Source organism: Acartia tonsa, chromosome 2 (genome assembly GCF_053477335.1).
Source record: "Acartia tonsa isolate MP-2025a chromosome 2, ASM5347733v1, whole genome shotgun sequence".
Taxonomy (NCBI): Eukaryota; Metazoa; Arthropoda; class Copepoda; order Calanoida; family Acartiidae; genus Acartia; species Acartia tonsa.
In genome coordinates, this window is record NC_137261.1 from 45,189,894 (window position 1) to 45,202,407 (window position 12,514).

At 31.4% G+C, this 12,514-nt stretch overlaps 1 protein-coding gene across 1 annotated transcript in view; it reads right to left on the minus strand.

Annotated features, from left to right (window-relative positions):
* LOC145312819 (uncharacterized) overlaps positions 1-11,199 on the minus strand; it is a 33,126-nt gene extending 21,927 nt beyond the window's left edge. The window contains exon 1 of the mRNA XM_080152060.1: positions 11,105-11,199. The gene's annotated coding sequence lies outside the window, so the exon portion shown is untranslated. The remainder of the gene's footprint in view (positions 1-11,104) is intronic.
* Between the last annotated feature and the right edge of the window lie 1,315 nt (positions 11,200-12,514).

Genomic DNA, 12,514 nt, shown 5'->3' on the forward strand with positions numbered 1-12,514 from the left:
AATTAGGGTCGGTCCGTCCGTACGTCCGTCTGTCACAAACGGATAGCTTTTTTCGTTAATTTATGTAGTTAGAATTGTCCTATCGATTTCAAACTTTGCATGGTGATTCCTTTAGTTGTTAGGTACGATTAAGAAAGCGTAGCAACTCTATAATCATTACAAGAATGTCCATTTTAAACATGTTGATTTTTTTACTTTTTTTAACAACAAATTTTTATGTGATCTCATCATCCGATTGATCTGATTTTTGGTATGTTGATTCCTGGGACAACAAAGTATAATGTTATAAGCAAAGCAACTCTATAATCAAGTCCTAAAAATGTAAGTATGTCCATAAACATTATCCTGTATCAAGCAATATTTCAACAAATTTACTTACAATTTGCTTCGACTCTTATACATTTATATTCTGATTATTCAGTTCTGACACTTTATAAGTGTTAATGTCCGTTTGTCATACCATTTCAGTGCTTTGCTTTTATGGATGTTGTCATCCTTGTTTAAGTTTATTTTTCTTGTTCCTAGATGCTAGGAGCGCATCCTTTATTAAAGGATATATAGGATTAATTAAAATGCAGAGAAAATTCTTCAATTGCAAAAGTTTACTTCCTATTTTTTTAACGCCACATATATTCTAGTAAAGCTTAGGTTCCCTAATTCTTATTTCCTTCTTAATACAAAATGCAAGAATAAGCAAATTATTATGGTGGCTATTCAATGTATAAATATCACGTTCAACCTTTTGCTGGCTTAAATCATTGGGTACTTTTATCAAATCTTGATATATTGTTTCAAACTAACAGTGCACAAACTTTTCAACCAATATATTTACAGGGAGAGTTAGTTCATTATTGGGAATGTACACCAATTTATCATATTTTGTCTTATGCATAAACATCCTTGCTTTTTGACCAGGATTTTTACCCTTGCTGTAAAATATGGATATAGAATATACGTGGATATTATGACAGGAGAAAAATTGTCGTCAAGTTAGGTTGCTAACATGGACATCATAATTGGTCACGTCGTTTATCAAGTAAGACAGGAGGAGATGGGGTAAAGAAACGTTATTTTAGCCAGCTGCAAGTTTCACTTTATTAGAGTATATGATAATCTGGTTTAAGATCCAAGTAATAATAAATCCATTGCAAGCAAGTAGCATTTTACTTATGAACGTTTGTATCCTTGCTTATTTGCGTATATATGTTTGGTGGGGTATTTCCAGGGATAAGGGATAGGAAAAATTAATTAATCTCTTTGTGAGAATTCCTTTATTACCCTATTCCCTCCTACTGGGTAAACGAAAGGTCCAAATTAGCAGGCTAAATTGACAACAATTTTTTCCCTGTCAATGTATCTACCTATATCCATTGAAGGAATATACAATAATCTAACCTCATGTGTCCCCTTCATCCCTGGTAATTTAGTATTGACTATAAGTTAGTTCACCTATGCGTATCACAGAGAATTAGAGAAAATTTAAGCAAAGGTGTTTTCTCATATTGGTTAAAATTTATTATTAACATTTGTTAATTGAGAGGCCAAAACTGCCTGTTAATTTGACAAATTTAGGACAGTTTAATTTTTAGATGCAAGGCTACTTTATAATTAGAATTTTCCGCCTGTCAGTCAGAGGAAAAGTGATTGTATGGGTGTATTAAGCATTCGGTGAAGATTTTCATTCGTTGCTCTGTCAGTAATGCTTTGCAAAATGTATTTTCTCGACTGTCATTAAAGATAAATATCTAAAAAAATTTCATGAAATTTCCTCTGACCAATTAGAATATGCTGTATAATTCATTTTACCCGTTCATATGCTTCAATGAAAGGTAATTTTTTTGCTTTCATGACCTTCACTACTTATGGAAACTGTCATCCTTGTTTATCTACTTTTTTATCACTTTATGCGTATGTACCTTGGTCATATAAAGTATTATGTTGGAAACACGAAAGCTATTAATTTTTCCTATTATCTAATTAATTGCGTTATATAATGTTTTGCGGCTTTATTTGAACATCGAGTTTATACGTAGCAAGTGATTTAGAAATTTGCCTACATTAAACGACTCACTGCACACGTACAATTCAATTTCAGAAGTTTTGTAAGACTTAGAGTTAAGGATAACCAAGGATAATTCTGCACTATATTGCCTGAGCAAAATATCACAAACATACAAGATTTCGTCCTTTTGTTGGCTTGCTTCTTTTATCAAACAAACCATTTTTAAAACTTCTAATTGGTAGGATATGTATATATATACTTGCGAATACGCCCCTAGAGGCATCAAAAAGCATTTTTTTCTTGGGACGATTTCTCTTGGGAGGTTGATGGTTCCCTCCCCCAAAATAGTTATAAACCTTCTTTGGACCTATGAAAAGCTATCCTGCAAAGTGGTGGGTTAGCGAGATCCTTAAGTAGACACACAGACAGACAAATCCAGTTACTTTATTATAAGGATGAATATTTCAGCAGAATTTATTTATAATAATGAAAATTTTAAATCTTAATGTAGAATGTCAGTTAGCTAGAATACTTCTTATTTATTTTCTCTCTAAAAGTTTTATAGATACACCCCCCTAAGACCTCTCTACACCCTTTTGCGTCCAAAGAGGTGTAAAGTAAAAAGTTACACCCATAAAATGGAGCATAAATTACAACACTTTTATTTTCTATCATTTACCCCCTAAAACTCACAACCCACTACGCCCCTAATTTTTGTTTAAAGGGGGTGTAAATTATATACAAGCTATTAACAACTGTATCATTTACAGAAAAAACAAGTAGAAGGAAGACTATTTTTTCCTTCCTTGTCAAATTCCTGTATTACTGTTAAAAGCTATTCTTAATTTGATTATCTGTTTGGACGCAATATTTACGCAAGGGTGTAGTAACATCACTTCTGCATTTTCCAGTATGGCTTCGAATCCGATAAATGTCCGCTGGATTAAAACAGGTTCTCAGGCATACGGAAAAATCATTTATAGCATCGTATAACAGACAATTTTACACAATTATGAAAATAAAAATCATAAAATTAATGCTAGCTTTGTTAGGCCTGAGTGGCCGAAGGCATGGGCTACTAAAATGGTTTTAATGTTATTAACTAACGGCTTCGCCTCTAGCCTCTAGGGGCTTTGCCCCAAGAGGTTTAATCAAACCAATTTTTCGTATTTTAGATTTAAAAGAAAAATTTTAAAAAAAATTGGGGGGGGGGGGAATTTTTTTTTTTTGGGGGGGGGTAATCAACCCCACTAATTAAATTTTAGTTTTAAAAAGAAAACAAAAATTTTTTTTTTTTTGGGGGGGGTATTTTTCATTTTTTGGGGCGGTTGGGGGTGTCCCACCCCCCAAGAAAATAGTTATAAACCTTCCCGGGACCTATGAGAAGCTACCCTGTAAAGGAGAACCCAATCGGTTCAGCGGTTAGCGAGATCCTTCGTTTCAAACAGACAGACAAACAGACAGATAGACATCGTTCTACTTTGTATTATAGATCCACAGAAAGCTGTCTAAAATACGATGCGATAAATAACTATTCTTATATCCTGAAAGTGTTACATTTTGACAAAAAACTCAACCCTTATACAAAAGCAACAGGGTGTCTTTTAATGTGTTTGTCTGTAGCAAAGGATCTTGCTAACCGCTAAATAGACATAATTTTCTTTTAAAGAGTTTTCGTAATCAATAAATTTGAGAAAATATTAAACAATAAAAGACTTTTTATTGTATTTATAATTTGCGTTCTAAAGATTTATTAATTTGATGCGTAAGTGATGACACAACATACGCAAGAGTGTGAAATGAGACTTTTAAATGGTTAAGTAACTCTAAATGTCTGCTTAATCGTAGAGGACTTTGGATGCAGGGATTTCAAGGAATAAGACAATGGACGATAAATTGATGTACATCTCCAATGATAATACACAAAACCAGTTTTTCTGTAAAACATATTTAGAAGTTTAAACGTTTGGACAATCCACTTTATGAATCAAGTCCCCAAAGTTGTTAAGCCAACGAATAAAAAAACGTTATCATTAAACTTTATGATCTAGTGTAATAAACAGCCCAATGTCCTCTCCCTCCCTGCAATAATGTGAGGTAATGTAGCTTATTTTCAAATTATACATAATTTTAAACAATAGTATATAATATATTTTATACGACTGTCTTAGCAAAAATGCTTTGAGTGAAAAAGACAAAGAAAGTCCCTAAAAAAATCAGCATGTTACGTTATAAAAACATGGGATTATCCATCTCTTCCTTAGGTGTTTTCTTTCCCACTCCTCCTCTCCTCATCAATCATTTTTATGACGTCAATGAGGGACTTTCTTCGTCTTCTTGAGTTTGCTAATTCTGATCCGATTGTCATGAAGAACGAATCATTAAATTTTCAAATATGGCTTCGAAACCGATTAATATCCGCTGGATTAGAACTGGGTCACGGCCATACTGAAAAATAATGTATAGCATTGTACTACAGACAAGAAGCTGATTTTAATCTTATTTACTTTTTTATTTTTATATCTGCGGAAAACTGTCTATAATAGGATGCGACAAATAACTGTTTTCAGTTATGAATGTATATCAACTGCGCTTCTCAAAGCAAAATCGCACCTTTCTCACGTGTCTCACAACAATTTACATTATTGTTAAATGTGTATAATAAACTTGAGACAACAGCCTATAAACAGTTTTATGCAGGGCTTGGCAGCCGCGAGTCAGCCGCATGTAAGCCTTTACAATTTTAAAATCCACCAAAAAAGTCTAAACCTGATAAGACTAAACCAAATAAGGCAATCCCTCTTTTCACAAACAAAAATTCAAGGCATCCTACCGGGTTTAAATTTAAAGCTTAGTCGCGGCTGATGTGCAACTGACGAGCCATTGTTTATGGCCTTTAATTTTATTAGTTTCGTAGCTTTCCTACAACTCTCTTTCTGTCCGCCTTTTAGAGTTGATAAAGTGCAAAAAAATGCAGCCTCTTAGAAAACACGCCAATAACAAAGAAATAATGCGCCGTTAAAGAAAGGATAGGGTTGAGATTTAAGATTTGATTAAGATTTGAATTAAACATTAAATGTTTATTTTATTGTTTGTTATAGTTTTTGCGCTGTTTAAGTGTCTTTTCCCTCTTATTTTATTAAATATTGTCATCCTTGTTTTTCCCTAAAGGTCTTTAAAGAATTTATGATATCTTGACTTTTTCCCCCTAAAGGACTTTATAACCTTTTATACTGTAAGAAAGGTGAAAGTATTTTAAGAGATATAAATAAAATTTACATCTCCTTATACTTAAGTAACAGGATGTCTGTTTGTCTATGTGTTTGTACCAAAGGATCTTGCTAACCGCTGAACCGATATGATTCTACTTTACAGTGTAGCTTCTCATAGGTCCTGGGAAGGTTTATAACTATTTTGGGGGAGAGTACCACCAACCTCCCAAGAAAAATCACTAAAATATGAGCAAAAAAATTTACGTAGAGACTTAAAAGCAACATAAAAATAATTACATATTTGAAATAAAAAGACAAACATTTAAAGTACCACTAGAGACCTCTAGGGGCGTAACTGCTAGTATACAATTTAGATCTTAAACAAGGATGACAACATCCATATATAGCGATTTATTTAGAGAAATTACAACAAAATAATGGAAATTAAATTCGCACCGAACAGACGGACAGACAGAAGGTTTTTTTTTTGGGGGTGGTCCCAGTTCTCAAGAAAATAGTTAAAAACATTCCCTGGACCTATGAGAAGCTGCCCTGTACAGGAGAACCCGATCGGTTCAGAGGTTAGCGAGATCCTTTGGTACAAACAAACAGACAGACAGACAGACAGATAGACAGACAGACATCGTTTTACTTTGTATTTTAGATACACAATTTTTTTTGCAAAATTCATTTACTTTATATTTTATTTATCTTCATAACTTTATTTAACATCAAATAAAAGTTTTGGCGACATTGCCTCGGAAGTAATTATTGCTGTATATATTGTTTAATTTTACATTCATTTTAACCAAACAGGAAAATAGAAATATATTTTAATTGTATTATAATAGGTATTAATTTTTAAAATTATAATCTAATCTTCAATGGATATAGAATATACGTGGATATTTTGACAGGGAAAAATTATCGTCAATAGGTTAATAGGACATCACTTATTGGTCAGTTGGTGCATCCAGTCTGAGTAAATGAAGTTAAACATTGTAGTTCATCTGTTCCTATATTATTCTATTTGCTACGATACTGTTGTATATAATTGTCATGATTATGACGGTCAAGTGAGTTTTAGAGCAGTTTTTCAGTTGTCATAAAAAAAGAAAGACAGATAACTCATAATTGTACTATAATTTAACGAAAATGACGAAACTATTACTAAGAATCAAGTATTTTTGTTTCTTCAAACATCACCGACAGTCCGACGGGGCAAAGAAATTCACACATGAAATCAATCTTCACAATGAAATTCATACATGGAATCTTCACAAAGAAATTCATAAATGGAATCTTCACAAAGAAATTCATACATGGAATCTTCACAAAGAAATTCATACATGGAATCTTCACAAATAATTTCATATGTGGAATCTTCACAAAGAAATTCATACATGGAATCTTCACAAAGAAATTCATACATGGAATCTTCACAATGAAATTCATACATGGAATCTTCACAAAGAAATTCATACATGGAATCTTAACAAAGAAATTCATACATGGAATCTTCACAAAGAAATTCATACATGGAATCTTCACAGGGAAATTCATACATGGAATCTTCACAAAGAAATTCATACATGGAATCTTCACAAAGAAATTCATATGTGGAATCTTCACAAAGAAATTCATACATGGAATCTTCACAAAGAAATTCATACATGGAATCTTCACAAAGAAATTCATACATGGAATCTTCACAAAGAAATTCATACATGGAATCTTCACAAAGAAATTCATACATGGAATCTTCGCAGGGAAATTCATACATGGAATCTTCACAAAGAAATTCATACATTGAATCTTCGCAGGGAAATTCATACATGGAATCTTCACAAAGAAATTCATACATGGAATCTTCACAAAGAAATTCATACGTGGATTCTCACAAAGAAATTCATACATGGAATCTTCACAAAGAAATTCATACATGGAATCTTCACAAAGAAATTCATACATGGAATCTTCACAAAGTAATTCATACATGGAATCTTCACAAAGAAATTCATACGTGGATTCTCACAAAGAAATTCATACATGGAATCTTCACAAAGAAATTCATACATGGAAACTTCACAAAGAAATTCATACATGGAATCTTCACAAAGTAATTCATACATGGAATCTTCACAAAGAAATTCAGCAGTCTATCTTAGATACCAGCAAAGAAAATCACATTTTCACAATAGGAATATGGACGGACGGACAGTCATTAATGGAATTATAGAGCAGCTTCGCTACTAAAAAGTAATGACAAGAATATGATACATGACTTTTATATAATACGGATAAGATTATGTATAATCCACGAATCATTTGAGTTTTTCATTTCATAATTTTTAAACTCGTTGAACCAGGAATTTACAGGAATAAAACGATGGATTATAAAAATCATATACATAAACCCCAATTTTTTTGTACATTCAGTACATTACAATTAGTGGCGGAAAAGTTTAGACACTGTAAGGTTGTACTAAACCCCGAACCACTTCATTATGCAATCTACATTTTCCTGGATATTTTGTCTACGGTAGTCCATAAGTGTACAGCTTTACAGTACATTGTTTCTATTTGTTAAAGCAACACGTATGATAAAAGAAAAAGATTCTTTTTAAAGTAAAATGCTTATATTTCAATCAAAATCTATATTTTTTTATTTTTTACTAATCCACATCATTATGCAAATCAAAAGAAAATCAATGAGAAAACGTTTGTTTTGCACTTTTCTCCAATTTTAAAAAATGATTCTGATAAAATAACAATTTTTTAAGGGATTTATGCATTAATTATAATAAAAAACAGTTTAAGGTAGATTTTAATGATTTTTCTAAATAAGAAATAATTGAAAAAAAGAAATTCTATCCTTATCACTTTAGAGGATAGCTGCTGACCCCCAGTCTTATGGATGAAGCTAAATACATGTTAAAGATAAAAATTACCCTGAAAAGTATACAAAAATGTTTTTTGATGTGTTAAAAAAATCCATTTTAAAATCTTGATTTTGAGGATGATGGCCTTTAAGATGCTCTTACTGGTGGTGAAGGTGAGCTAAATGTTATCTAAGTACATGACCATTACAACAACTTGTCTATTAACCTATGTACCATTTTTTGTAGTCATAGTCCAGTGGAGCCTCTCGACATGAAATATAACCATTATCTAAAAACTACATTATTTACTTTATGAATTTTAGTAATTAAAATTGCATTTTTTTTCTTTTTTAATATTGCTTGGCTGGAGGCTGCTATGACTACAAAAATTGGACCATAGTTCAATATATAAGTTTTCTTCAAGGGCATGCACTTTGATAACATTTAGCTCACCATCACCACCAGTAAGAGCATCTTAAAGGCCATCATCCTCAAAATCAAGATTTTAAAATCAAAATGGATTTTTTTAACACATCAAAAAACATTTTTGTATACTTTTCAGGCAAATTTATATTTTTTACATGTATTTAGATTCATCCATAAGACTGGGGGTCGGCAGCTGTCCTCTAAAGTTATAGGGATAGAATTTCTTTTTTTCAATTATTTCTTATTTAGAAAAATCAATAAAATCTACCTTAAACTGTTTTTCATAATAATTAATGCATAAATCCCTTAAAAAATTGTTATTTTATCAGAATTATTTTTTAAAAGTCGAGAAAAGGGCAAAACAAACGTTTTCTCATTGATTTTCTTTTGATTTGCATAATGAAGTGGATCGGTAAAAAATACAAAAATATAGATTTTGATTGAAATATAAGCATTTTACTTTAAAAAGAATCTTTTTCTTTTATCATACGTGTTGCTTTAACAAATAGAAACAATGTACTGTAAAGCTGTACACTAATGGTCTACTGTAGACAAAATATCCAGGAAAATGTAGATTGCATAATGAAGTGGTTCGGGGTTTATATAACAAATCAAGATTTAATTTAAGCTCCCAAAGTTGAAGACCAAGTAATGAGTGAAAGTATTTTAGAATAACTAGATATATTCTGAGTATTATTGGAGATAACCCCATACTCCCCCCTTTGGTACGCCACTAGTAACATACTGGACATGTGAAAAGCTTCACTGTATGTAAATATAACCATATCGGTCTAGCTGTTAGCAAGTAACAAACAGACAGACATCCTGTAATGTTGATGTAAGGATTATTTATTTGTACGTGTGTGAGTCGGTGTATGTGAAATAAGTTAGTAAATGATGTGTTAAATTATCATCACTTCTTAGCCAGGGAGGGAGGGACTGTTTATTACACTAGTCCCCAAAGTCTAATATTAACTTTTTCTTATTCAATCTTGAGGACTATGAATGGTTTGTTCATTCAGTTGAGTGTTTAAACGTTTCAACTATTAATTGTAATCTACAGAAGGGGTAATTTTGTGTGTCATTATTGGGGATGTATATCAATTTATCAGCCATTTTCCTATCCCTTTATATCCCTGCACAAATCCCTTTTTAGAAAAAAAGACAAGTGCAACTTTGGTTCGAAGTAGCACAGCTAGAATTGTTTTAATTCTGAAAGCACTTTTGTCGGCTGTTGACATTTTATATTTGTAATTTAAATAATAATACTATATCTATTTTAAAGATACCGTTAATGGAATACTTTGTGAATATGTGTTAAGCAACATTTTTAGACAACTATCAATTTGATTAAACAGCTTTAGAATGAATGAGCTAGAATTTTATTACTAAGACTTAGGACTGACTTTGTTCGAGTCCAATAAACATCGAAAGCTGAATGATTGACATTATGAATTTTGTAGTAGCTAAGCTCCAAAAAGTTCTTTTTATCAACTAAAATGACTTTGTATTGCAAAAAAAGGCACGGATTACAATTAACTTGCAAGCAGGGATAAGGGCATAGAACAATGGATTACAAATAATATTTTCTATAATCTTCCAAATGAATATGTACGTTTGTTAAGTGGCATATACTGAGGGGAATAAAGGGTGAAGATTAATTTAAGCGCCATTGTCCTCTCCCTCCTTCCTTATTTGCTAGCGACAAATCCTTGACCCACGTGAAATTTTATGTTTGTCATTTTAATTTAAATGTTCTCCTCCAATTAAAATTGTAAACAAATTTTAAATGGCTTATTATGCATGTTTTCCAGAGCTCGGCAGCCACGCGTCTGTCGTGACTATGCCTCAAATATAGTTTGTTGCTTAAAATTTTAATAATTGTGGAAAATTGTCTATAATACGATGTTATGCATGATTTTTTAGTATGGTTGATAATCAGAACCGGTTCTAATCCAGTGGATATTAATCGGTTTCTAGGCCATACTAGAAATAGTATTTAATTTTTATTTTCATTCCTTAGTTTAAGTCACTAAGAGTGATTATTCTGAAGTGAGTCATTTTAATGAAGGGTTAAAATATATGATAAGAAAGATTAGAAAAAGGTTAATATTTAAAAAAAAATACGGAGAAAATGAAAGATTACCTAACCTTAAAGGGAGAAGATAGAGATAATACATATGATTGTTAATGACCAATACACCTTAGTTACTCCCTGGTTACACCTACTCTAGTGAGCCTCCCTAATAAAATTTTTGAAAAAAAAACTTTAAATAGTTCCCCAACAAACTTTCTGGAAGACTATAACCAGAAAAATATGCTTCCACTTGGCTTCAAAACCGATTAATATCCGCTGGATTAGAACCGGTTCTCAGTCATACTGAAAAATCGTGTATAGCACCGTATCAGAGACAATTTTTTACGAACATTGAAAAAAAATCATTAATTTAATAACAGTTTTGTGAGCAAGGGCCTACGGGGCTAACAAAACTGGTTTTAATCCTTTATATTTTATTTATCATATCCGCGGATAGCTGTCTGAGATACGATGCGATAAATAAAAATTAAATACAATAACTCACCTTATAAAAAAAACCTGTTTTTCAACTAAGTTGTTTTTGATTAATCCGCATTTTATGTAAAAAAAAATATTTTATTCAATTTTTATATACTTTCTGAAACATTACAACTTTATATAACTTAAAAAAAACATAATTATAATTATAGTTTAACATGTACATGATAATTATAAATTAATTTACTCATTTATTATTGAAAGTGTACAGGGCTATTAGCCTGTCCGAATTAGCTGGATGAAAATACAAATTTTCTGCTCCACCGATTTCGCACTGCAATTATAGATAAATTTTACTTTGCTTGGTAAAAGGGAAAATAATGAAAATTATTTCAAGTTTAGTATTTTATTCTTAAACTAGCGGCTACACCCTAGAGGCTTTTTCGAAGGAGGGGAGGTACATCCCACCCAAAATAGTTATAATCCTTCCTTGGACCTATAAGAAGCTACATTGTAAAGGAGATCCTTCGATACACACACACACATATCCTGTTACTTTATATAAAAATTGTTGGAGCTCATCTGAAAGAAAATATTAATTTTTAATTTAAATTTTAATATTTTAATGATTATCATACTTTTCACCTTGCCTGTTCTTAATGTAATTATTATTCATGCAATGTTAATTTTAGGAATTTAAACTTTATACACAGTAATTTTAAAAGGAAACTCTACAGTTTTGAATTCTAATTTAATTTATATGATGCTTTTTAAATTACATTGATTCGGCCTCTCGGGGCTAACAAAACCTTTTTCATTTAAATTTCGGCTGAAAGCTGTCTAATATGCGATAAATAACTATTTCTCGTATTCATTCGAATCCGGTGGATAGGAACCGGTTCTCATCCATACGAAAAAACTATGTCTAGCATAGTATTATATCCAGCTTTCTACGAATATAAAAATGTACAATCATAAGATTAAAACCAGTTTTTTTAGCCCGTGCTTTCGGCACCTCGGGACTAAAAAACTGGATTTAATCTTATAATTGTACATTCCATATCCGCGGAAAGCCGTTTATAATACGATGAAAGAAATAACTATTCTGAGTTTTAATTCGAACAATTTTTGCTAATACGTGATTTAAAGAAACAGGCATAAGTTACATACATACGTAAACTTTTATAGAAAACGCATTGATAGATTTAGTTTTACTTTTTATATAGCTAGAATTACGATCCCTTTATCCACCATTTAACCCCGACCCGTCACCTCCTGCTGTATGAACGAACTGACCAATAAATGATGATCATGTTAGCAACCTAAATTGAAGAAAATTTTTCCCTTGTCAATATACCCACCTTTAGTCTCTATCCATTTAAACGTAAGACAAAAAGACTTTTCCTTTGAATATGGAATCTGCTTTTGTATTTTAACAATATATTAATATTTTTTTCAATTATATCCGTTTAGATAA